We start from the raw sequence: 25,984 nt of genomic DNA, 5'->3' as shown, positions 1-25,984 counted from the left end.
TGAAAATGCAGACTCCATTTGCTAGGCTAATAAGTCATGAAGAGCAGACGGCTGAGTAGCCTAAGCACGGTGATCAAAAAGTAACTGCCTTGATTGTTACCCAATGTCTAGGGATTAAGTATTAGCCAATCAACAAACTCTACCAGTCTAATTGTTACCTGAGGGCATGGGTTAGTCTGCTAGTCTGTGTCTCCACATTAGAGAGTGGATACAGATAATTGTTCACCAATAGGCTGTGTTCAATGTTAAGAATAGGGTTGCACAGGTATATAAACTGTGTCACCCTACAGTTTTTGAGTTGTGCTGGAATTGTGCTTCTGATACCATCTTGAATGTCACTGGACTGCTGGAGAATTGCTAGTGGATACTTCTCCATCCCCCAACCCTAAGTAAGTGTTATCTTCTTGCCTGTTAATTGTACTATATTGATGTGTTCACCTTATTTAAGGAATACATTATATTTTATTATATCTAAGCCTCGTTCAGTTCAACCCAGATATTTGGTGTTCATTATATCTTGTCATAAGCTACCGTGACAAGCTCTATAATTAACTGGTGGCAGCGGTGGGAATGAACTGGACCTGTGTTACAGTATACTGCGAGATACTGTAACATAGTAGGAACTTGATGGTAATTGCAAGTTCCTGGGACTAAAGATATTGAACACACAGTAGTGCAACAGTTAACACAAGTTGTAACACCACCTCACTGCTGTGACTGAACCATGAGCGAGGCTGAAGGCTCATCCAACATGTGGACCCGAGCTCAGCTGAAGGCCAAGTGCCGTGAATATGGACTGCCCTATGAGAACCAGGAGGTTGCAGACATGGTTGACGCAATCGGTGACTATGAAGCCCGGCTTGCAGAGCCTCAGGATACGGCTCAACTTGCCCTTTTACAGCCACCCGGAGATCAGGGAAGGAACCCAGTGCCGGGGCGGTGGAATCTCGGGGAGGGAATGAGTGCACCTCCCGGGAGCAGTGCAACAGGAGGGGTACTGTTTGATGCGGCTACCAGTCCGTTCACCCCTGAAATGTTGGCACTAATTACTGCATGGGGAGACAGAGGGACACCGGAGGAGCGGCTGCAGTTTATCACTATGGCAGTGAACAGACCCGCTTATTGCCCCCCTGTCCAACCCAACACAGATGAACTCAAACTGGACCAGCACAGTCTCACCAAGTTCATGGAAGGCACTGACCAGATTGACAGTTTCTTAAAGAACTTTGAAACGCAGTGCCGGCGGTACAAAGTGCTTCCCCAGCATAGGGTTGCACGTTTGGACCCCTTACTGTCCGGCTTGGCTAAGCAGACAATGATGGCGCTTTCAGATGAGTATGCTGATGACTACGAACAGCTGAAAGAACTGTTATTGTTTCAGTACGGTTTTACCCCTGAAGCCTACCGGGGTAAATTCCGGCAGGAGGAGAGGCAGCCCCAGGAGTCCTATGTTACCTACGTGACCCGCATGGCTTTATACAGGATACGCTGGGTGAGGGCTATGAGGCACGGACTTACCAACGCCTGCTGGACCTCATCTTTAAGGAACAGCTCATGGAGCAGTGCCCGCCTGCGGTGAGGGCTTGGGTGTACGACAAGAAGCCCAAGACTTACCAGGAGGCGGCGAGGCTTGCAGATGACTATGTGGCCAGCTGAGACCTGATGACCGCCAAAACAGTAGCCAAGGCGGCGGCGGCACCGGCCAGAAAGTCTGCCAATACCCCCCAATGGACTCAGAGGCCGCCTGCGGGCAGCAGTCCACCGAAGGCGGGGAAGCTCCGGCACGAGCGCCGGTGCTACAACTGCAACCGCCCTGGTCACATCAGACCAGATTGCCCAGAACCCCTGCGTTCTGGCGGACCCCATCAGGGGCAACGCAACCCAGCTGCGAAGCCGATAGCCCGCGTGTGGGTAGCTTTCACCAAAGACACCGGACCGGTCATGGAACCAACGCCCAGAGAGACGTCCCATGCAGCACCTGTCCTGGTTTCATCGGTGCCTACAGCCAGGAGCGGAGGACATCTCAGCGCGGACCTGCAGCAGACGGACGGACGGAGCAGACATCTCACCCCGGTCACAGTCGGTGACCGGCAAGCAGTCGGCTTGCTGGATTCAGGAGCTGCAGTGACCCTGATCCGACCTGATATGGTCCGGCCAGAGGAATTGATCCCAGGCCCTGGGATACAGATCACTGTGGCCGACGGAGAGCCACGTTTCTTGCAAGTGGCCATAATCTTTATGGGTTGGAGGGAGGGCCAGGGTGTGCGGGAGGTCGGGGTTTTACCCGGTTTGGATGCCGATGTTCTTCTTGGCAATGATCTGGGACCGATGACCTGCACCTATGACCGAGTGCCCAAGCCCACTGCAGTGGTGGCGGTTACCAGGAGCCAGACAGCGGCAATGGCGGCGGCGCCAGTCCCTCAGCCTTTGGGACCAACGTTAGCGGAGGGCGCAGAGGAGCCCGGGGAGGTAAGCCAGGATCTGTTGCAACCACAGACTGACTTACTGTTCCCTCTCACCCTTCCCCATTCCCCTGACAATTACATGACTGGGGGTGGCCAGAATTAGGAGCCCAGTTTAGGGAGGCAGTGAAGGCAGACCCTACCCTGGCCGGCGTGAGACTTCGGGCGTCCGAATCTCAGGCAGGGGAGGGCACTGAGTGCTGCCTATGGTATAAGGGACTCCTGTATAGAGAAGAAGGGAAACCAGGGATAGAGGAGGGATTGACCGGTAAGCAACAGCTAGTAGTGCCCCAGGGGTACCGACAGCAACTGTTACGGGTAGCTTACTCTATTCCGTTAGCGGGACATCAGGGGTTCAACAGAACGCGAGCCCGGTTATTACAGCGTTACTACTGGCTGGGGTCATCTCGAGATGTGGGCAATTTCTGCCGCTCTTGTGATGCCTGCCAGCGAGTGGGTAAGGCGGGCAACCGTGTGAAGGCACCCCTGAAACCCCTACCGATAATAGGGGAACCCTTCCAGAAAGTAGCGATGGATCTTGTTGGACCCCTTATGATTTCTAGCAGGCAGGGAAACACTGTGCAGCAGGTGGAGATAGGGGCACAGTTGAGTGCTAGGCAGAAGGGAGAAGCCAGGGACATGCTAGCTAAGTATGGGGCCCTCTTCACTGACATGCCAGGGACCACACATCTCACAAAACACCCAGTGCTCATAGGGGACCTGCGGCCTCTGCATAAGCACGCTTATAGAGTGTCAGCAGAGGTCAAGACCAGTATGGAGAGGGAGATAGAGGAGATGCTGACTCTAGGGGTTATTACTCCGTCCCAGAGTCCTTGGGCAAGTCCGGTAGTCCTAGTTCCTAAGAAGGACAAGATCACCCGGTTTTGTGTGGACTACCGCTTGCTCAACGCTGGGACGGTGTCAGATGCCTATCCCATGCCCCGCATGGATGAGTTACTAGATGAACTCGTGGGGGCAAAGTATCTGACCACCATGGATTTGAGCAAAGGCTATTGGCAAATCCCATTGACCCTGGAGGCTAGGGAGAAGTCAGCATTCATCACTCCAAGTGGCCTCTATGAGTTTTTAGTGATGCCATTTGGGATGAAGAATGCCCCAGCTACCTTCCAACGCCTGGTCAATAGGTTACTGGAAGGGATGCAGAGCTATGCCAGGGCTTACTTAGATGACATTGCTGTCTTTAGTAATTCCTGGGACTCCCATTTAGGACATGTAGCTGTGGTGCTAGATAGGATCAGGGAGGCTGGGCTTACCTTGAAACCCACTAAATGTATGGTAGGGATGGCCGAGGTCCTGTATTTAGGGCACAGGGTGGGTGGAGGACACCTCAAACCAGAGCCAGCCAAGGTAGAAGCCATAGTTCAGAGGCATGTTCCAAAAACCAAGAAACAGGTCATGGCATTTTTGGGCACCGCAGGGTACTATAGGAAGTTTGTCCCAAAGTACAGCTGGCCAAACCCCTGACGGATTTGACTAAGAAGCAACTGCCTGTGCTTATCACCTGGACTCCTGCCTGTGAAACTGCTTTCCAGGCACTGAAAACTGCGCTTGCTGGGGCCCCCATACTGGCTGCCCCAGACTATACCAAACATTTCCTCATACAGACTGATGCCTTCGACTATGGCATTGGGGCTGTGTTGAGCTAAGTGGGGGACGACGGTAGATAGCACCCTGTGGTGTACCTCAGCCGAAAACTACTTCCAGAGAGGTGGCCAATGCCACCATTGAGAAAAAGTGCTTGGCCATTGTGTGAGCACTCAAAAAACTCCAGCCCTATGTGTATGGAAGGGCTTTCAATGTCCTCACAGACCACAACCCCTTGAGTTGGCTGCAGAGGGGAGAATGCCAAGTTGCTAAGGTGGAGCTTGGCCTTGCAAGAGTTTGAGTTTACGATTCAGCACAAAAAGAGTAGTGAAAACACCCAATGCTGATGGACTTTCACGTCAGGACTATCCCTCTGAGACTGAGTTCGTTAAGGGTGCCAGCAATGCCCCACTCCCCGTCAGGGCCAGTGGGCCACAGGTCACCCATTAAGAAGGGGAGGTGTAGAGGGAGAAAGGGGGTGGCCCGGTATTAAAGGGGTTACACCCCATATGGCCATCCCCTGACCTCACCAGAGAGACAAGGGGTTAACTGGACTGCGGTCCAGGGATGAGGTTTGCACCGTATTATACCTTGAAAATGTATATTCCCCTATTCCCATGTTTCATTATAAGCATGTATATTAATGTTTTAAAGTGCATTTCTGTATCTCCAATTCTGGAGGTCGCAGAGAGTTCATATTTGGCCAATTTGTGGAGTCACTGTAGGCATTAAAAACTGGAAAAGGTCCACCCACTGAGCCCACCAGAATGGAACTTATTAATATGTGTAGATATTAAAGTCTATATGTATTTTATTTTGTATCTGTTCTGAAAATGCAGACGCCATTTGCTAGGCTAATAAGTCATGAAGAGCAGACGGCTGAGTAGCCTAAGCACGGTGATCAAAAAGTAACTGCCTTGATTGTTACCCAATGTCTAGGGATTAAGTATTAGTCAATCAACAAACTCTACCAGTCTAATTGTTACCTGAGGGCATGGGTTAGTCTGTTAGTCTGTGTCTTCACATTAGAGAGTGGCTACAGATAATTGTTCACCAATAGGATGTGTTCAATGTTAAGAATAGGGTTGCACAGGTATATAAACTGTGTCAACCCTACAGTTTTTGAGTTGTGCTGGAGTTGTGCTTCTGATACCATCTTGAATGTCACTGGTCAGCTGGAGAATTGCTAGTGGATACTTCTCCATCCCCCAACCCTAAGTAAGTGTTATCTTCTTGCCTGTTAATTGTACTATATTGATGTGTTCACCTTATTTAAGGAATAAATTATATTTTATTATATCTAAGCCTCGTTCAGTTCAACCCAGATATTTGGTGTTCATTATATCTTGTCATAAGCTACCGTGACATTAACAATATTGCGTAAATGCTCCATAATGCGCAATTTAAGATGTCGCTTAGTTCTGCTCGTATATATTGATTGTCTGTCCACGTATGTAGTTTACATACTGCAGTGTAGCTGCGGTCTACAATACGTGGGCTGAACTAAGCGACATCTTAAATTGCGCATTATGGAGCATTTACGCAATATCGTTAATATTCCTAAATTGGAAGGAACCTCTAAACCACTTACTCATCTACTTGCTCATTTTAAAAATGTACATGAATGTAATACAGTAGGTATACAGTATATGGGAATAGAGAGAATTATGGGTAACATTAGAGCAGGAGACCGGGACCTCCAATTTGCCAAGAGAGAGCAATTTTGGATTTACACGTTGCAATCCAAAAACCCGGGAGGTCTCAATGACAATTTTGAGCTCACCCCTTTCCTGAGATAGATGGGTACTGGTTCAATGTTATTATTGTGCAGTTATCACCTACTCTATTCCTTTTCCTCTCTTTTCCCTTCCCATCCATTCCCTACCAATCTGCCCCACCACCTCCCCACCAATCCCCCCCCTTCCCCTCCATCCCACTTCCTTTTCTTACCCTGTCCCTCCCCCCTTTCTCCCCCATTTTTGTCTATCACTTGTTTCTTTTTGTGATTGATTTTTTGTATTTGTGCTTGATTGTTTTATTGATTATTAATGAATATGCAAGTTTGTATCACCTTATATAGGTGGCATTTTTTTTTTTAACATTTTTTTTAGGAAACAGGCAAGTTTACAGGCAAATTTCACATCACAGTATCCTAATACACTTTGATTTTCAAATTTTCCATACTGGAGGGGGGGGGGGTGTACCGCCAAGAGTGGCGCGACCTCTGGGTCACCGTGTGACCAGGGGAGTGAGAGGTCTGAAAAAGAGAGGGGGGGGGGATAAGAGGGGAGGGAAGGGTGGGTATGGGGATGGGGGGGGGGGCGTCCTTCAGGGTGTGGCCTGGGTGGTCATAGTTTCTCCTATCGGGTTCTCTCGGGAGTCAGTGAGTCTCCCAGGGTTCCCAGATTTTGTAATGACTTTTAGTCTTGCGTTTGAGAAACGCCGTCAGACGTTCCATAAGCATTACGTCGTCTATTCTCCTCTTAACCGCCTGGATAGAGGGGGAGAGATCTTTTTCCAGGAGAATGCCACAGAGCACCTAGCCACGGTAAGGATGGAGGAGATTAATTTTCCTACTGGGCGGTCAATTTCCTCAATTGGCCTGCCCAGGAGGAAGGTCAGTGGATCTGGGGCTAATGTGAGGCTAGTTACCTCTCAGATTAAAGTTTGGATAGAAAGCCAAAAATTTTGGATTTTTGGGCATGACCACCAAATGTGGGCCATGTCTCCTCTCTGTCCACAGCCTCTCCAACATAGATCTGAGGCCAGGGGGTAGATTTGTTTCAATCTAACTGGGGTAAGATACCAGTAGAACATGATTTTGTAGATATTCTCTTTTGTTGTGGTACAGATGGAAGTTCCTGAAGCAGCGTCCCATATATCCTCCCAGTCTTCTCTATCTATGTCTATACTCAGTTCCGCCGCCCACTTGGACATGTAGTCGTGAGTGGAGGGGCCTGCTGTTCTCTCCATCCCAGCGTATATATTAGAGATCAAAGCCGTTTGATGTGTACTAGTTCGGCAGAGTCTCTCAAAGTTGGTGAGGGGAGGATACTCAAATTTTGGGGACAGTTTTTGAAGAAAATATCTAATTTGGAGATACTTAAATGGGCTCAATTCTGGGGCTTCGTATTTTGTTCTTAATTCTTGAAAGTTCAGCAACCTTCCATCGCTCAGTAGGTCGGCGACCACCCTAACCCCCTTCAGGCGGAAATAGTCGAACTGCTTTGGTTCACATCCTGGGGGGAAGTGGGGATTGTTGTGGATCGGAGTAAGCAGCGAGCCTGGGGTAGTTAGTTTAAACTTTGATCTGCATTTCCGCCAGACTTCCCAGGTGTGTTTGGTGGGACCAAGGTCAAACCTACGGGGTGATTTATCCCCCTTGTCTATGCACCAAAGGAGGGCCTGCAGAGAAGGCGTTTTAACGTAGTGGGATTCAATATCTCGCCAGCAATAGAGACCCGGATCTGCGTTCCACACTACGGCCTGCCTCAACTGGGCCGCTAAATAGTACTTTGTAATATCTGGGACACCCATCCCCCCTCTTCCTCTTGACGTCAGAAGGACCGATCTGGCCACCCTGGGCCTTTTGCCCTTCGAGATGAATTTGAACATTTTATTCTGGATGTTCTTAAGTTCAGGGCTGGGAACATGGATCGGGAGTGTCTGGAAATAGTATAGCAATCTGGGGAGTATATTCATTTTTACCGAGATCATCCTTCCGATCCATGAGATCTGGTAGTCTTCCCATTTGTCCAGATCTTTTTTGATTTTCACGAATAGGGCCGGGTAATTATATTTATACAATGATTGGTAGTTGCCTGATACATTCACTCCCAGATATTTAATGTATGAGGAACTCCATCTATAGTTAAAGTTCAGTTTCAGTAAATTAACTTCCGATTCTGGCACATTTAAGTGTAGGGCTTCTGATTTGTCGTTATTAATTTTGTAGTCCGAGATTTTGCTGAACTCCACCAATTCTTTATGTAGGTTGGGAAGTGATGTTTTTTTTTTTTTTTACCAATTTTTTTTATTAGACAATAGTAATTGTTAACAAGTTTGTTAAAACAGGTCATTTGTGGCCTAATACAGTTTTTAACATTTTGAAAGAAAGAGACTCCACGTCCCCCTGTTCCTCCGGGGTCAATCGGGGTAGCATGGAGTTGAAACAGAAAGAAGATGAAAGAGAAAGGAGAGAGAGGGGGGGAGGGGGGGGAGCGGGTGTATCACGCCCTCGTCCTGATCCGCCCAAACACTTGCCATCTGCCCTGATGGCCTCCAGGGCTGTATTTATGTATTAGTTCTATTAGTCTGGGTCATACGTGTGTACCACGGATCCCAAGTTTTGTTGAAGGTGGTAGTGAACCTTTTCACAAATGCAGACAGTCTCTCCATGTCTTTTACATTATTGATTCTGTTTATCACCATCTGTCTGGAGGGGGGAGACACCTTCTTCCAGGCGGCTGCCACCGCACATCTGGCCGCCGTGAGAATAAGGGAGATTAATTTGCCTGTTGGTCGGTCCAGTGTCTCTAGGGGCCTGGCCAATAGGTAGGTCAGCGGTTCAATTGGGATTGTGAGGTCTGTGACCTCTTTTATAAGATTATGTATAGTTTCCCAGTATTTTTGAATTTCTGGACATGACCACCAGATGTGGGCCATGTCCCCCCGTTGACCGCAGCCTCTCCAACATAGGTCGGAGGCCAGTGGGTAGATTTGGCTAATTTTGGCTGGGGTGAGATACCAGCGAAACAGGATTTTATAAATATTCTCTTTTATTGTGGTGCGTATGGAAGTTCCTGAGGCTGTTTCCCAAATACTTTCCCAATCCTCTCGGTCTATAACAATGTCCAATTCTGCTGCCCAATGCAGCATATAATCGTGCGTCGTGGCTTCTGAGGCTTTCTCAAGCTCTGCACATATTTGCGTTATAAGACCTTTCTGATGGCCGGGCTCCCTGCAGAGCCTTTCAAAGCCAGTGAGAGGGGGAAATTCCAACGTTGGGGATAATGTTTGAGTGAAGTGCCGAATATGTAGGTATTTGAAGACGTTTAGGTCTCTTAGTTCATATTTGGTCCATAGATTTTGATAACTCAGGAACTGCCCAATGCTCAGGAGGTCAACAATTGCTCTGATATTTTTGGTTTCAAATTGGTCAAATTGTCTGGGCTCACATCCAGGTGGGAATTTTGGGTTTTTGTGAATTGGTGTAAGTTGGGAATGAGGTGACATGAGCTTAAATTTATATCTGCATTTCGTCCAAATTTCCCAGGTGTGTCTCATTGGGCCTAATTGGAATTTGTTACTTGGCATGTCTTCTTTACTCATGGACCAAAGGCAAGCTGGTAGTGAGGGCGTCCCGGCATAATGTGTTTCTATACCTAGCCAACAGTATTGTTTCGGGCTAGTGTTCCAGACCACCGCCTGTCGCAGTTGTGCGGCCAGGTAGTATCTTGACACGTCTGGGACTCCTAGTCCTCCTCTTCCCCTTGGGGCCAGAAGAACCGTTTTGGCGACTCTAGGTTTTTTACCTTGCCAAATAAAGTGGAAAATTGATTTTTGAATATTCTTTAATTCTGAGCCAGGGATGGGGACCGGGAGTGTCTGGAAGTAGTATAGCAATCTAGGGAGTATGTTCATTTTAACCGAGACCATCCTCCCGATCCATGATATTTGGTATCCTCCCCATTTGTCTAGATCTTGTTTGATTTTTTTGAGCAGTGCCGGATAGTTATGTTGGTAAAGAGTTTGGTAAGTCCTCGATATCTTAACTCTCAAATATTTGATACAGGAGGAGCTCCAATGATAGTCAAAATTTAGTTTGAGGAGTTTCACCTCTGGCTCTGGCAGGCTTAGATTCAGGGCCTCCGATTTATCTTGGTTTATTTTATATCCTGAAATTTGTCCGAATTCATGGAGTTCTTTATGAAGGTTGGGTAGGGAGATTTGAGGTTTGGAGAGGGTTAGTATGACATCATCAGCGAATAGGGATATTTTGTGCTGCCTTTGTCCAATTTCTATTCCCTGGATGTCTCTATTGAGCCTTATTGCTGATGCCAGCGGTTCTATGGTTAGTGCAAAGAGGAGAGGAGATAAGGGGCATCCCTGTCGAGTACCATTTGTAATCTCGAACCTCTGGTTATTGCCGCCGGGTAGTTTTACCGTTGCTGGTGGGTTGTGGTATAATCTACGAACCCCCTCTAGGTATGCGTCTTTGAAGCCGAATTTACGCATAGTTTGGTCCAGGAATTGCCAGTTTATCCTATCGAACGCCTTCTCTGCGTCTAGGCTTAATAAAAGTGCTTTGGTCCCCGAGAGGTGGACATGCTCAATTATGTTGATTATCTTCCGAGTATTATCTGAGGCTTGTCTGCCCATTACGAATCTGACTTGATCTATATTTATGAGCCTCGGTAAGATGGGATTTAATCTGTTAGCCAGAATTTTACTGTATAGTTTGAGGTCACTGTTAAGTAGGGAAATTGGACGATAGCTTCCACACTGCATCGGGTCTCTGCCATCCTTGTGGATGATGGCCAGATTAGCTAGAGACATTGATGCGGGAATCTGGTTCCCTTCCAAGAAATGGTTAAATGTAGCTAGAAGATGTTTGGATAGTGTGGGCAGGAATCTTTTATAGTAAACATTGGTGAAACCGTCAGGGCCAGGTGACTTGGTGATCTTTAATGATTTGACCGCCATTTCCAGTTCCTCTTTTGTAATCTCAGCATTGAGGACTGTGTTCTCCTCCTCCGTTAAGGTGGGGAGTTGGCATTTATTCAGATATTGTGTTATATTGTCTATGGTTATTGGTGGAGAGCGGTCATTTTTGGATCTGAGGTTATATAACTCCGTGTAGTATTTAGTGAATTCCTCTGCGATTTTATTCTCACTATATTGTATCTCACCAGATTTACTTTTGATAGCTGTTATTTGGGATCGCTTTTGCACCCCTCTTAGTTTACTTGCTAAGAGTCTGTCAGCCTTGTTCCCTTTATCGTAGTACAGTTGGTTTGTCCATTTAAGGGCCTTTTCCACATCCTCCAGCTGAATTTGCCTAAGTTTTGATCTAGTTGCAAGCAATTGTTTATATAGTTTTTTTGTAGGGTCTGCCTTATGGGCTTGTTCTATTGTTTTAATGTTATCTGTTAGTTCCTTGATTTGTATTAGGTGGGCTTTTTTCCTATGGGAGGCGATGGAGATGATTTTCCCTCTGATGGTTGCCTTATGGGCTTCCCATAGAATTGCTGGAGAGGAAACTGTACCTGTGTTGAAAAGGAAATAGTCCTTAAATGAGGCTCTTATTTCCCTTTCTATCTCTGGGTGATTTAATAGCGAATCGTTAAATCTCCAGGAGTAATTTGTTGTTTTTTCAAAGGGGAGTAATAGTGTCAAGGTGATTGGGGCGTGATCCGACCATGTGATAGAGCCAATGTCTGATTCAGTGGTTGCCGCCAGAACGTTTTTTGTGGTCAGGAAATAATCTATTCGAGAATAAGTCTGGTGAGGAGCTGAGTAAAAGGTATAGTCTCTCTGGCCCTGATGCTGGGATCTCCATATGTCCACTAGTGAAAATTCATTTAGAATTCCCCTAAACCTTTTCCCCTTGATCTGGGAGTGGGTTGTGCGGGGGGGTCCCATCGTGGTTGATCTATCCTCGGTGGGGTTTAGCACCATATTTAGGTCTCCTCCCACTATCATCGAGGATAGATATTCCGGGTCGACGCCCTCGAGAACAGTCTGTAGAAATTCAATTTGGTTTTCGTTTGGGGCGTATACATTGATCAGGGCAATTGTCAAGCCCGCTAGAGAGCCATACACCACTAGAAATCTACCCTCTGGGTCCGCTGTTGTTTTGATATGATTGAATGGGGTGCCTTGTCTGATAAGGATAGCTACACCCCTTTTCTTACTACTGAATGAAGCAAAAAAGCTTGTTGGGAACATTTTTTTGAATAAATTTGGGGGGTCCTGGGATGTGAAGTGGGTCTCCTGTAGGAATATAATGTCCCCCCTTGTTTTTTTCATGTCCTGGAGGGCCAATCGTCGCTTTCTATGATTTTGCAGTCCTTTTACGTTTAGAGATCTGACTCTAATCGGGGCTGACGTTGCCATTTTAATGCTTTAAATTTATGGTGCGTGGGCTTGAGGTCTCGGCTTTCCCACTAGCTGAGACCCTGCTCCCAATTTTTGGGGAGGTGCTGTGCACGGGAGTGCAGTTTTTTAAAGTAGGGGGTATGGCTTCTATGACTTTCTTTGAGGGCTTATAGTTGGGCTGCTCAGGCGAGGGGGTGGTTGGGGGAGGGGAGAGGGGGGAGGGATAGATCTGCCGGGACAGGGTCAGCAGATGAAGGAGAAGTGAGAATAGGCCTTGAAAAGGTCTAAATGTGGTTTTGCCTTGTCTCCGAGAGACCGGCATTCGGGTAGATGTACCCGTTCTGGGGTGGGTCCGGGGCCCGAGGTCAGGGGTGCAACAGTGAGGTCCTGGCCCTCTGTTGCTTGTGTGACCCTTCGACCCTTCGACCTTTGGTTACAGGTAGGGGTATGGGAAGGGGGGGGCGGAGGAGGGTCTACAGCGGGAGGGGGGGATTGGTATTGGGAGGGGGGGGAAGGGGGGGTAGGGGGGGATGGGAGGGGAGTGGTTGTTAGGAAGGTAAGGAACGAGGTGGGGGGGTATGGAGGGAAGGAGGGAGGGGGGATAGGCAGGAGGGAAGAAAGAAAAGTGTAGATCAGGGTCTGTAGTTGAGCAGCCATGAGTTATATGGTACTGTTATAACATCTTTTGCATCCTGATAAGATATGGTACACATTGTGATATCATTTGTTATGTTAAGGTCAGAGTCCGTGTTCGGTGCAATGTTAGACAGCATATATCTAATTTGCTCTTCTTAGAGGTAATCGGAGTGTAGAGCTATGTGTTGGTTGTGGTTTGGTTCCTGACCCGTGACTGGGTGTGTTATTACGTTGAATGTGATAGTTAAGTAGTGCATTACTAAGTGTTGTGTTATCTTTGGGTTGGTGATCTGTACCTTTTAAATATTTACGGAGTTGCATATTTGTCACATAATGGTTACCTTTGGGCAAGTTCGGGCCCAGCACACATTGGCCTCTACTGAGGCATGCTCAAACCAAGTCATAATACATTTTACACCCCTTGTTGCCATGCGATGTCTATGCGTGGGCATCCAGGGGCCTATCGGATAGGCATTTAGACTTTACATGTGACTCATGAGTGTGAGCACGCTGGGTCACATTTGAGATAAACCTGTGACTTTGTACTGAGACCCTATTGATTCCCTGAGAGTAATATTTAGGTTGGACCCATTTCAAGGGTTGGGGTTGGAAGGGGGGGGGAGGGGTGGGCACTGGGTACCCGTGATTACGGGGGGGGGGGAGGATTGCCAGCTGGATTTCGTGCCCTATTGGGGAGGGGAAGGGGGGAGAGGGGGAGGGTGGTCCTGGGGAGGGTGGTGGGGGGGGGCAGTGGGGAGAGGGGGGGGAGGAGGGAGGGGAGGGTATGGGGGGACGGACGGAAGGGGGAGGGAGGGGGGGGAGGGGGTATGAGGGAAGAGGGGGGAGGAGGGGGTGGGGGGGAGAGGGGGGAGAGGATGGGGGGAGAGGGGGGCAGGGGGCAGGGGGATAGGGGGAGGGGTGGTGCGGGGGGGAGAGGGGGGATAGGGGGGAGGGGGGTGGAGGGGAGAGGGGGCAAGGAGGGGGGGTGGAGGGGAGAGGGGGTAGAGAGGGGGGGGGAGGAGGGGAAAAAAAGGGGGGGGGTGGAAGTGGGAGGGGGGAGGGAGGGGAGGAAGGGAGAGGGGGGAGGAGGGGGATGGCGAGGGAAGGGAGGGGGGGGGGAGGAATCCACAGTTTGTATAGCCAACTACCAGGGGGGACATTTGTATTGGTGTAGCTGCTGCCTTATGCATAGTCCACGACGTGTGTGTATGTGATAGCTAATTGGGCCAACATTGTGCAGGTTACAATGAGTCTCTCTGAGACCAGTGGCTCTGGTTAGAGCTTCTTTGGGTCCATTCTGTGCTCAGTCTGCCTGCTGGGTGGCGCCGTCCTAGTTGGCGGTGGGTTCCAGGATTATTGAGTTTAAGAGCGTTCTCTTTTTGGACTAGTAGGGGATGGCTGTGGAAGGGGTAAGGGAAGTAGAGGGGGGGACGGGGAGGGGGTAGGAAAGCTAGGGGGCGGGGGAAAAGAGGGGTGGGGATGAGGAGGGGATAACGCTAGTGGAGGGAGGGAGTGTGAGCAGGGAGTAGAAGGGTTAGGATGGGGTAAGGGTAGCGTTACTAATAACTCCTACTAACTTTTAACTTTAAACCTTTTAGGGATGAGGGTAAGCACATGTCACTTTTTGTTGCTGTGCCCATGTCTGGTCTGGAGAGTATTTGTGGAGGCTCCGAGGACACCAGCACAGACAGGTTTTATTCCTGTATGCTGAGAGGCCCCATTCGTAGCAAAGAAAAAGTACTTACAGTTTTCTGTTGGTGGAGGGGGGGCCCAATCTCGTGCCTGTGGTGGGTCAGGATGTAGGCTTTGTGATTGACCAAGCACTCTGGGTCGCCGGCTGTTGCAGCCCAGGGATTAATGAGGGGGGGGGGGGCGGCACAGGCACGGGAGTCTGTGAAGGGTCTCCGTCCGTCTGATCTCCATAAAGGAATCCTCTCCCTCCCCCACCCACGACGCCCCGCCCCTCCCCCCAACCAAAGGGTCGCTTTACTGCGACTCAGATGGTAAGCTTTGTGCCGGTCCTATGGTTGGCTCCTCCTGGACACATGATCGGCGCTCTGTGCTGGTCATTCTGGATCCACAGGCGGTCTCCTCGGCTCGCAGTTCCAGGCAGGGATGGCGCCCTCTTCTGGTTTGTGCCGTGTGTTCCTCGTTGTGCTGCTCCAGGGTTGTTCCAGCTTCTGTGCAGGGAGCTTGCGTGAGGGACCTCATGCGGTGCAACGTGACAGTGCAGTACTCGAACTGGGAAAGCAGAAAGGTTTGTTTTTAAGGTTTTATTTTCTGTTTCTGCGGCCTGCCAGGCGCTCGGATGCCCTCACTGCAGGACCTTCGTTGTCTTGGTCTTGGTGATCCCGTGAGTCAGCGCTCCACGATGGAGGGGGGGATAGTACCACTGCCTTTGCCATTCTTGTCATCTCCGTGGGGTGTCTGACAATGTGGGTCCTTCCATTCCTGACGACGATCAGTTTAAATGGAAATCCCCATTTATACTTAATCTCGTTTTCCCTGAGGAGGGTGGTTAGGGGTTTAAGCTCCATTCTTTTATTAATGGTTTGTTTAGCAAGATCATTGTAAATCTGTAGGTTGTCATCTTGGTACACGAGGGGGTTAGCCTTCCTGCAGGCTGACATCAACCTCTCTTTGGTGAGATAATGATGCAGCCTGACTATGGTGTCTCTGGCTTGTGCGGGTCATCTGATCTGGGTCCGAGGGCACGATGGGCTCTGTCCATCTCGAGGTCCATCGGGTCCAGGTCTGCACATAGTGTTGTAAAGAGTCCACGGAGGTACGCCTGGAGTTGATCTGGCATGATTGTCTCAGGGATACCACGGATCCTCAGGTTTTGCCTTCTCTCACGGTTTTCTTGATCTTCCAAGCTATCTTTTAAGAAGCTGATCTCCATGCCCAGTCTGTATAGCTCGTTATCAGTGGCCGTTTGCGTTTGGAGGGAATCCTCCATTTTCGTTTCCAGCGCCGTCGCTCTCTCCGCGAGACCCGCTATCTCCTGCCTCAATTCCGTGACGGCTGCTTTCAGGTCTCGTTGGATAGAGACATGTAGCTCATCCAGCATGCCAGACATCAGTTCACGCATAAATTCTCTCGTGGGGAGAGACTCCGGGGTTTGCGCTGGCTCCCTCTGCTCCTTAGCCGCGGCCTGCTGTTTAGGGCCTCGTGCGGTACTTGGCCCGGCGCCATCTTGGTTTTTCGGCGAGGGATCCGAGCTCCGCTGAGATTGCGGGAAGAAATTGATTGCGCCTTGGCCCGGCGCCGCTCTTTGTTTGGTGGTCATCGCGGGATGCTTATGTGGTAGGAGGTAGTTTTTTTTAGGGTCGGGGGGTGGATTGAAGGGTATTTGTGAGTATGGTTATATGTTGGGGCCTGTGGAGCTCAGGAAGTGATGTTTGAGGGTGGATTAGGGACAGTATTATATCGTCGGCAAAAAGCGAGATTTTGAAATTTGTATCTCCAATTGGTACACCCTGAATGTTTATGCTCTCGCGTATTTTGGCCGCCAGGGGTTCGATCGTCAGGGCGAAGAGGAGAGGGGACAAAGGACAGCCCTGCCTTGTACCATTCGTTATTGGAAATCTCTGCACTGTGCCTCCCGGGAGTTTGATTACCGCCGAAGGATTTTGGTACAGTGCTCGGACCCCCTCTAGGAATGAGTCTTTGAAGCCAAATTTTTGTAAGGTTTTGTCTAAGAATATCCAATTGATTCTGTCAAACGCCTTCTCTGCATCTAAGCTCAGGAGAACTGCCTCTGTGTTTGTAAGGTTTATGTGTTCTATTATATTTATAATTTTGCGGGTGTTGTCTGAGGCTTGACGGCCCGAGACAAATCCCACTTGATCGTTATGGATAAGTCTGGGTAGGATGGGGTTTAATCTGTTAGCTAGTATTTTGCTATATAGTTTTAGGTCGTTGTTCAACAGCGATATGGGGCGGTAACTCCCACATTGCATTGGGTCTCTCCCCTCTTTGTGAATTATTGCTAGGTTAGCCATAGACATCGATGCTGGTATGGGGCCACCTTCCATAAAGGAGTTGAACAAGTCCAGTAAGTAAGGAGATAGGGACGGCAGAAACCTCTTATAGTAGGCGTTTGTGAATCCATCAGGGCCGGGGGCTTTGGATAGTTTTAGAGCTTTTACCGCATCTGCCAATTCCTCTTTTGTAATTTTCCCATTAAGTGTCTCGTTCTCCTTCTCCGTCAAGGATGGGAGGTTGCAGCTATCTAGATAATTCGAGACTGCCGTAAGCCTTGATGCTCTATTATTTTCCTCTTGGGTTTTGAGGTTGTACAATTTGGTATAAAATTTAGTGAATTCCTCCGCAATGTGTCTGTCATTAAATAATATATGACCTGACCTATTCTTGATCGCAGTTATTTGGGACCTCTTTTGTACCCCTCTTAATTTACTGGCCAATAGTCTGTCAGCTTTGTTGCCCTTATCATAGTATCTCTGGTTAGTCCATCGAAGGGCTTTTTCGACATCCTCGAGTTGGATCTTTTTCAACTCGTTTCTGGCGGCTGTCAAGGTTTTGTATATTTTCCCCGAGGGGTTGGATTTGTGTTGCTGTTCTAGTTTGATTATTTTCTGTCAAGTCTTTGAGTAGTATTGCCTTAGTTTTTTTCCTATGTGATGCTATGGAGATAAAAGTACCTCTGATGGTTGCCTTATGGGCTTCCCATAGTACCGCCGAGGATGGGACTGAACCAGAGTTGTTCCTGAAGTACTCTGATAGGGCTGTCTTGATTTCTCTCTCTATTTCCGGGTGATTCAATAGTGAATCGTTTAGTTTCCAGTTAAATGCGCTCGACTTTGTGAACGGAACTGAGAGAGTTAAAGAGATAGGGGCATGATCCGACCATGTGATCGGGCCTATATCCGTTTTTTGGGAGGCATCCAAGATGTTCTTGGTTGTAAAGAGGTAATCAATGCGAGAATAGGTCTGGTGGGGTGCGGAGTAAAAGGTATAGTCCCTTTGGCCCTGATGTTGGGATCTCCAAACGTCCACTAGGGAAAATTCCTTGATAATTGCTCTAAATGCTGTACCCATCTTTAGGGATAGTACCATATGTGGGCGGTTAAGAGGGAGTGTCTTATCCTCCAGTGGGTTTAAGGCCATGTTTAGGTCGCCCCCCACTATCAGTGAGGGTAGGTAGGTAGGGTCGATTGTGTTTAGGACTGTTCTCAAGAACTCTGCTTGGTTCTCGTTTGGTGCATAGAGGTTGACCAGGGCGATCGCCGTGCCTGCCAGTGAGCCATATACCACAAGAAATCTACCCCCTGGGTCTGAAACTTTTTTGACAAAATTGAATGGAGTTCCCTGGCGGATTAAGATGGCTACCCCTCATTTCTTGCTACTGAACGAGGCATAATAGCCCAGCAGAAATGTATTATTAAATATTTTAGGCGGCTCGTGGTCTGTGAAGTGTATCTCCTGGAGGAAGATAATATCTCCTTGGGATCTTTTAATCCCCTGGAGAGCTAGCTTTCTCTTCCTTTGACTCTGTAGCCCTTTAACGTTAAGGGAGATTACTTTGATTGGGGCCTGTCTAGCCATTTTTGTTATCTCCGAAGGGGTCTTTGCGGATCACCCCTTTCCCAACCGGGGGACCGTAATTGATTACTGTGTCTGAGGGATAGGAAGGTACATCTCTAGCGGAAGAGGGTGGCCTATTGTCTGGACCTGGGTCAGCAGTGTCGGGGGGGTGGAGGGGGTTGAAGGGGAGGGGGTGGGCGGGAGGGGTAAAGGACTGTTGGGACAGCACCAGCAGGCAGAAAGATAGAGGATGGGGGCCTGAGGGCGCCCCCAATAGAGTGTAGCCGGGTTTGCGTACCGGTATTCGGAGAGGAGGGGGGGAGAAGGGGGGGGAGAGGGAGGGAGGGGAGGAAGAAGAGGGGGGGAGGGAGGGAAGAGGAGGGGGAGGAGGGAAAGGGGGGGAGGGGGGAGAGGGGGAGGAGGGGAGGGGGGAAGGGGGGAGGGGAAAGGGGAGGGGGGGAGAGGGCACGAGGGGGCCAGGTACGCTTCTATGGATATGGATGATCGACAGTCTTTCTGCGTGGCCCATAGAGTCTAGCCCCGCCCAGATCCCTCCCACCCCCCCCAACACAGACCGTCTTCAGGAACAGGAACGACTCTCTGCAGCTGGCGCCGCGGCGTCCTCCCGCCGATTCTGCACGAGAGGGGATCCCCCTCGGATCACTAGAAAGCCTCCCACCCCCCCACCCAGAAGCCGCAGTCGGTGTATCCCCTCCCGGCTCCGCTCCCTGGTCCGCTCGTGCAGGTCTTCTATGGTGGTGCAGGTGGGTCTCCAATGAGACCTGGGTACTGGGTGCGTTGTTGAGGTGCACTCAGCGGAGTGGCCGAGTTTGGCAATGGTTTCGTCTCCCTCAGGGGCATGTTGTTTTTCGGGTGGTCTCTCTCCATGATGCAGGTGGGCCGTCTGCGCAGTCGGGGATTTTTTTGCGTCGTTCAGGTGCACTCAACGGAGTGAACGGCTGCTAGCCGGTGTATTTGCGTCTCCTCTTCAGTGGTCACTGTAGGCGGTTGTATCCGCTCAGTGCTGGGACAGGTCTGCGGCAACAGCCAACAGGGAGTAAGGAGGATAGTTAGTGTATTCCTTTACTTTCTTTTTGCCTGCGCTTGGGTTGGAGCAGCGGCACTGCGGGAGGGACGGTTGGGCCCATCTTCCTCTACAGCGTCTCGGTTCGGGCGCTCCACTAATCCCCAGAAAGGCGGGGGAGTGAGGCCTAGTGCTCTCGCGAACGCCTCCATCTCCTCCGGGCGCCTCAAGGTTAAAAATTTCCCATTCTTGCTGGCCGTTAGTCTAAATGGAAATCCCCACCTGTAGCGGATGCCACTTTCTCGCAGGAGCAGCGTTAAAGGTTTGATTTCCTTTTTCGCCTGTTAACGGTGGTTCTGGACAGGTCGCTGTAGACTTGTATTCTTTCCTCTTGGAAGATAATGTCTCCTTTTTCTCGGCAAGCTGTCAGGATTCGTTCCTTGGTGGTGTAGCTGTGGAATTTTACAATCAGGTCTCTTCTTCTGTTCGGGTCCTCAGACCTGGGGCCAAGGGCTCGATGAGCCCGGTCTATCTCCATGTCTCTGGGTTCCACATCGCCGCACAGGGAGGAGAAAAGTTCCCTAAGGTACGGTCGGGTGAGATCAGGGAGAACAGCCTCAGGTACGTTGCGGATCCGCAAGTTCTGTCTTCTGTCCCTGTTCTCCTGGTCTTCTATCGCATCTTTTAGGCACGTCACTTCTTCCCCCAGCCGAAATACTTTGTCTTCGGCCTCCATTAGCCTCTGGAGCGTCTCTCTCTGTTTTGTCTTGAGCTCGGTGGTTCTCTCGGTGAGGCCTGAGATCTCCTCCTTGAGCTCCGTGACGGCTGTCTTGAGATCCTATTGCAGTGAGGAATGAAGTTTGTTGTGGAGGGATGTCATAAAATCCTCAAGGTATTCTTTTGTTATTACCTCTCCACGGTTGTGGTGGTCGCTTGCAGAGGTGGGGGAGCCACGTGCGTTAGCGCCGTCTTGGTTGTCGGGCGTTGCGCCTGGGCTTCTCTGCGTCGGCGGAAAGAATTTAGTTACCGCCAGAGTTGAGGCTTTTTTCTGTCGCGACTGCATTGTCGCGGTGTTCCCCCTTCTAGGTATGTTTGCTTGGAGCCGTAAGGTTAGAGTAAAGGTGGTGGTCCAGGGGGGGCGAGACGTAAGGGCGGTGCAGGTACCTGGGGGTCCTTATGGGGGGGCGAGACGGAGTTATTTATTTATTTGTTTATTCTGTGGTGTTGTGTCAGGGCAGCTGCATTGGTGTGAGACTCAGTGCTTTTGGTAGCAGTGGGAATTCTTCCCTAGGCAGGTACTCTGTTATTACTGCACTTTGTGGGGTGCTGGTACCTCCGTGTGGGGCCCCTTTAAGATGGCCGCCTCACCCTCTCAGCCACTATACCAGCGCTCACCTCCTCCCAGCGCTCCCCCCCCCTCACAGCTCCGATCCTGGCTTTATTTATTTATTTGCTTACCGCTCGCGCCGCGGGAGGCTGGTGAGAGCGTCTCTTTCACTGCAGGAGCAGGGGGAGCTCCGTCCCCTTCTGCCGCCGATTCCCCGGCCTCAGACCTCACGGGGCTCACAGCGCTTCGCTGTCCCTTCTTCCCGCCGGGCCCGCGCCTCACAGGAGGGTCTCCCCGAGCTGCCCGTCGGATCGCCCGAATCAGGCTGTCAGGGGCTCTGTAGTGCGCCGGAGCTGGGTCCGGAAAGGTCAGGGGGAAAATGTTTATTCTTGTGATTATGCTCCGGGGTCCACGAGACTCTCTTAGAACGCGGCCATGTCGCGTGACGTCACCGGAAGCTCCCCATAGGTGGCATTTCTTAGCACTTATTTTCAATCTCTACCTATATTTTAATCATTTTTATATTATATTAAATTTCAAGTAGTTGAGTGCTCACATGCTCTCACATTTTTGTTGCCAATCACACACATAGTGTATATTGGCAATTTATCTAATTTCTAATTACTGTGGAGTGATAGTACTTAAGGCCCCTGTAAGAGGACATGCGCAGAGGTATGCAATGGAGACTGTTTTAAGGTGAAATTAAATAAGGCTTTTATTGCGTCTGTTTCTTTAACACAAGAAAACATCCAAACATATGCATGTCACGGTAGCTTATGACAAGATATAATGAACACCAAATATCTGGGTTGAACTGAACGAGGCTTAGATATAATAAAATATAATTTATTCCTTAAAAAAGGTGAACACAGCAATATAGTACAATTAACAGACAGGAATGTAACACTTACTTAGGGTTGGGGAATGGAGAAGTATCAGCTAGCAATTCTCCAGCAATCCGGTGACATTCCAGGTGGAATCAGAAGAAGAACTAAAAACTGTAGGGTTGACACAGTTTATATACCTGTGTAACCCTATTCTTAACATTGAATACAGACTATTGGTGAACAATTATCTGTATCCAATCCCTAACGTGGAGACACAGGTTAATCCATGCCCCCCAGCTAATTAGCCCATGTGTACTGGAACTCTATGGGTAGCCCCATAATTAAATCAGGGGCGACGACCAATCTACCAAATGAAGTATCTGCATTGTTTGTAGGTGTAGACATAACACTTACAAACCACTCCAGTTTGATGATTCTCTGCCCTCAGGTAACAATTAGAGTGGCAGAGTCTTGTTGATTAGTACTTAGTGTAAACAATCAGGGCAGTTACCTTTTGATCACAGTGCTTAGGCTCAATCAGCCGGCTGCCCTTCATGACCTATTAGCATAGCAGATGGAGTCTGCATTTTTCAGAACAGATCCAAAATACCATACATATACACTTTAATATCTACACAAATTAATAAGTTCCATTCGGGTGGGCTCAGTGGGTCGAAATTTGCCAGTTTTTAATGCCTACAGTGACTCCACATATTGGCCAAATATCAACTCTCTGCGACCTCCAGAACTGGAGATACAGAAATGCACTTTAAAACATCTTTAAAATACAGGATTATAATGAAACCTGGGAACAGGGGAACATACATATTCATGACATGACAAGGTGTAAACCACATTCCTGGACCGCAGTCCAGTTAACTCCTTGCCTCCCTGGTGAGGTCAGGGGGTGGCCATATGGGGTGCAACCCCTTTAATACTGGGCCAACCCCCTCTCCCTCTACACCTCCCCTTCTAAATGGGTGACCTGTGGCCCACTGGCCCTAACGGGGAGTGGGGCACTGCTGGCACCCTTAATGAACTCAGTCTCAGAGGGATAGTCCTGACGTGAAAGTCCATCAGCATTGCTGTTTTAACTACCCTTTTTGTGCTGAATAGTAAACTCAAACTCTTGCAAGGCCAAGCTCCACCTTAGCAACTTGGCATTCTCCCCTGATGCCCTCTGCAGCCAACTCAGGGGGTTGTGGTCTGTGAAGACCGTGAAAGCCCTTCCATACACATAGTGCTGGAGTTTTTTGAGTGCCCACACAATGGCCAAGCACTCTTTCTCAATGGTGGCATAGGCCACCTCTCTGGGAAGTAGTTTTCGGCTGAGGTACACCACAGGGTGCTCTCTACCGTCGTCCCCCACTTGGCTCAACACAGCCCCAATGCCATAGTCCGAGGCATCAGTCTGTATGAGGAAATGTTTGGTATAGTCCGGGGCAGCCAGTATGGGGGCCCCAGCAAGTGCAGTTTTCAGTGCCTGGAAAGCAGTTTCACAGGCAGGAGTCCAGGTGATAAGCACAGGCAGTTGCTTCTTAGTCAAATCAGTCAGGGGTTTGGCCATGGCGCTGTACTGTGGGACAAACTTCCTATAGTACCCTGCGGTGCCCAAAAATGCCATGACCTGTTTCTTGGTTTTTGGAACAGGCCACTGAACTATGGCTTCTACCTTGGCTGGCTCTGGTTTGAGGTGCCCTCCACCCACCCTGTGCCCTAAGTACAGGACCTCTGCCATCCCTACCATACACTTAGTGGGTTTCAAGGTAAGCCCAGCCTCCCTGATCCTATCCAGCACCGCAGCTAAATGTCCTAAGTGGGAGTCCCAGGAATTACTAAAGACAGCAATGTCATCTAAGTAAGCCCTGGCATAGCTCTGCATCCCTTCTAGTAACCTATTGACCAGGCGTTGGAAGGTAGCCAGGGCATTCTTGACCCCAAACGGCATCACCAAAAACTCATAGAGGCCACTTGGAGTGTTGAATGCTAACTTCTCCCTAGCCTCCAGGGTCAGTGGGATTTGCCAATAGCCTTTGCTCAAATCCATAGGGGTCAGATACTTTGCCCCCGCGAGTTCATCCAGTAACTCATCCATGCGGGGCATGAGGTAGGCATCTGACACCGTCCCAGCGTTGAGCAAGCGGTAATCCACACAAAACCGGGTGGTCTTGTCCTTCTTAGGGACTAGAACTACTGGGCTTGCCCAAGGACTCTGGGAGGAGTAATTACCCCTAGGGACAGCATCTCCTCTATCTCCCTCTCCATACTGGTCTTGACCTCTGCTGACACTCTATAAGCGTGCTTATGCAGAGGCTGCAGATCCCCTGTGTGTACTGGGTGTTTTGTGAGATGTGTGGTCCCTGGCATGTCAGTGAAGAGGGCCCTAAACTTAGCTAGCATGTCCCTGGATTCTACCGGCTGCCTAGCACTCAACTGTGCCCCTATCTCTACCTGCTCCACAGTGTTTCCCTGCCTAGCCTCCCCTAGGAGATCTGGCAGAGCATTGCTCGCCAGATCCTTCAGCAGTTGGCTACAAATGGCCATTACTGCTCCCATACTCGGTTTTCTGTATTCTTTCAGCATATTGACGTGATATGTCTTATGCCTCTCAGGTTCTACCTGTACAACGTAATTGTACTCATTCACCTTTCGGATGACCGGGTACGGTCCCGACCAGGCAGCCATCAACTTGTTCTCCCGAGTGGGTTTGAGAACAAGCACCTGCTGTCCTCGGATGAATTCCCTGCTACGGGCATTCCGGTCATACCATTGCTTGTGCTTGGTCTGAGTGGTCCTGAGGTAGTCCTGGGCCACACCCATGAGCATCTCTAACCGGTCTCGGAGATCTACCACTTACTGGATCACTGATGCATCAGTAGCAGTAGCCTCCCCTTCCCATCCCTCTCGGAATAGGTCCAGAGGTCCACGTACCCTGCGGCCATATAGTAGCTCGAAGGGGGAGAAGCCTGTAGATTCCTGCGGTACCTCTCGGTAGGCAAAGAGCAAATGCTGTAAATGAATCTCCCAGTCTTTCCCCTCCGCCTCTATAAAGGTCCGAAGCATCTGCTTCAGGGTACCATTAAACGTCTCAAATAATCCGTTTGTCTGGGGATGGTAAGGGGTAGTGCGCCGGTGCTGTACACCGCATGCATCCCAGAGACAATGTAACAGTTCACTCATAACCTGCGACCCCTGATCGGTTAGGATCTCACTAGGGAAACCTACAGTGGCGACCAACTTTATTCTAACTCGGCTAGCTCCGCGAATTTAAGATTATCCTGGTTATGTGCGGTTTTGTGTCGTTTTCGCCCGGAGTGTATTGCGTTATTTTCGCGCCGTGATTTAAGCATTTTATTCCCGCTGTCTGCAATTCTGCAATGCCGTGTAAAAATGCATGGGGGCATTTGCGAGCTGTTGTCTTTGAAGTCTAATACCTTTGCGGTTCAACCTACACAGTCTGTGCGTGCGCGCGCAGTAATAGTAAAATTGCATATTTAATTTATTTTAAAGTACAGTACTGTACATGCTCGGACCCTGTTGGGGTGAAGTGAGGGGGTTCCTAACATCTGGGGGCAAAATTAATTTTATTTCTAGGTGCCCTAGAACAGAAGTTCCCACGCCAATTGTCCGTGAACTTGACCGAGGCCCTAAGTAGTGTAAGGAATCCGCTCTGCGGTTTACTGGTTGCCTTACCTTGCAGTCTGTGCAGTCCTGGAGCACCTCTCCTGATGTTTGCTGCAGCCTGGATTCACTCACCAAAGCAATACACACTCCCTCTGGTATCTATTGCAGCTGTGCAGCCAATCACTGCAACATAGACTTGCATTCACTCATTTGGAGCAGTACCTTCACACCCCCGCCGGGGATTGGCCCGCTGGCCTTTAAGTATTGCTTTCCCATATTGCTCCTGGCCGAGCATAGTCCTAACTGGATGTCACTACTGTTTTGCCACAAGCCCTCGCTTGATCTCCTATGCTGATACCAGGTTCCGCCCTGCGTCCTTCAGCTTCCTTCAAGCCGCTTGTTCTCCTATGCTGATACCAGGTTCCGCCCTGCGTCCTTCAGCTTCCTGCAAGCCGCTTGTTCTCCTATGCTGATACCAGGTTCCGCCCTGCGTCCTTCAGCTCCCTTCAAGCCAGCTTGTTCTCCTATGCTGATACAGAGGTTCCGTCCTGCGTCCTTCAGCTTCCTGTTCTCCTGTGCTGAAGCAGAGGTTTCGTCCCTGCGTCCTTCAGCTTCCTGTTCTCCTGTGCTGAAGCAGAGGTTTCGTCCCTGCGTCCTTCAGCCTCCTGGATTCCTGCACTGAAGCGGAGGTTTCGTCCCTGCGTCCTTCAGCTTCTTGGATTCCTGCACTGCAGCGGTGGTTTCCCTGTCTTGCTATAGCTTCCTGGTTCCTGGGGCCTACTCTTTCCCTAATCTAGAGAGGCCGTGTCCTGGTTCCTGCGCTGTTACAGAG

The sequence above is a fragment of the Ascaphus truei genome, chromosome 2 (assembly GCF_040206685.1).
Source record: "Ascaphus truei isolate aAscTru1 chromosome 2, aAscTru1.hap1, whole genome shotgun sequence".
NCBI classification, from domain to species: Eukaryota; Metazoa; Chordata; class Amphibia; order Anura; family Ascaphidae; genus Ascaphus; species Ascaphus truei.
Note: the sequence above shows the minus strand (reverse complement) of the source record.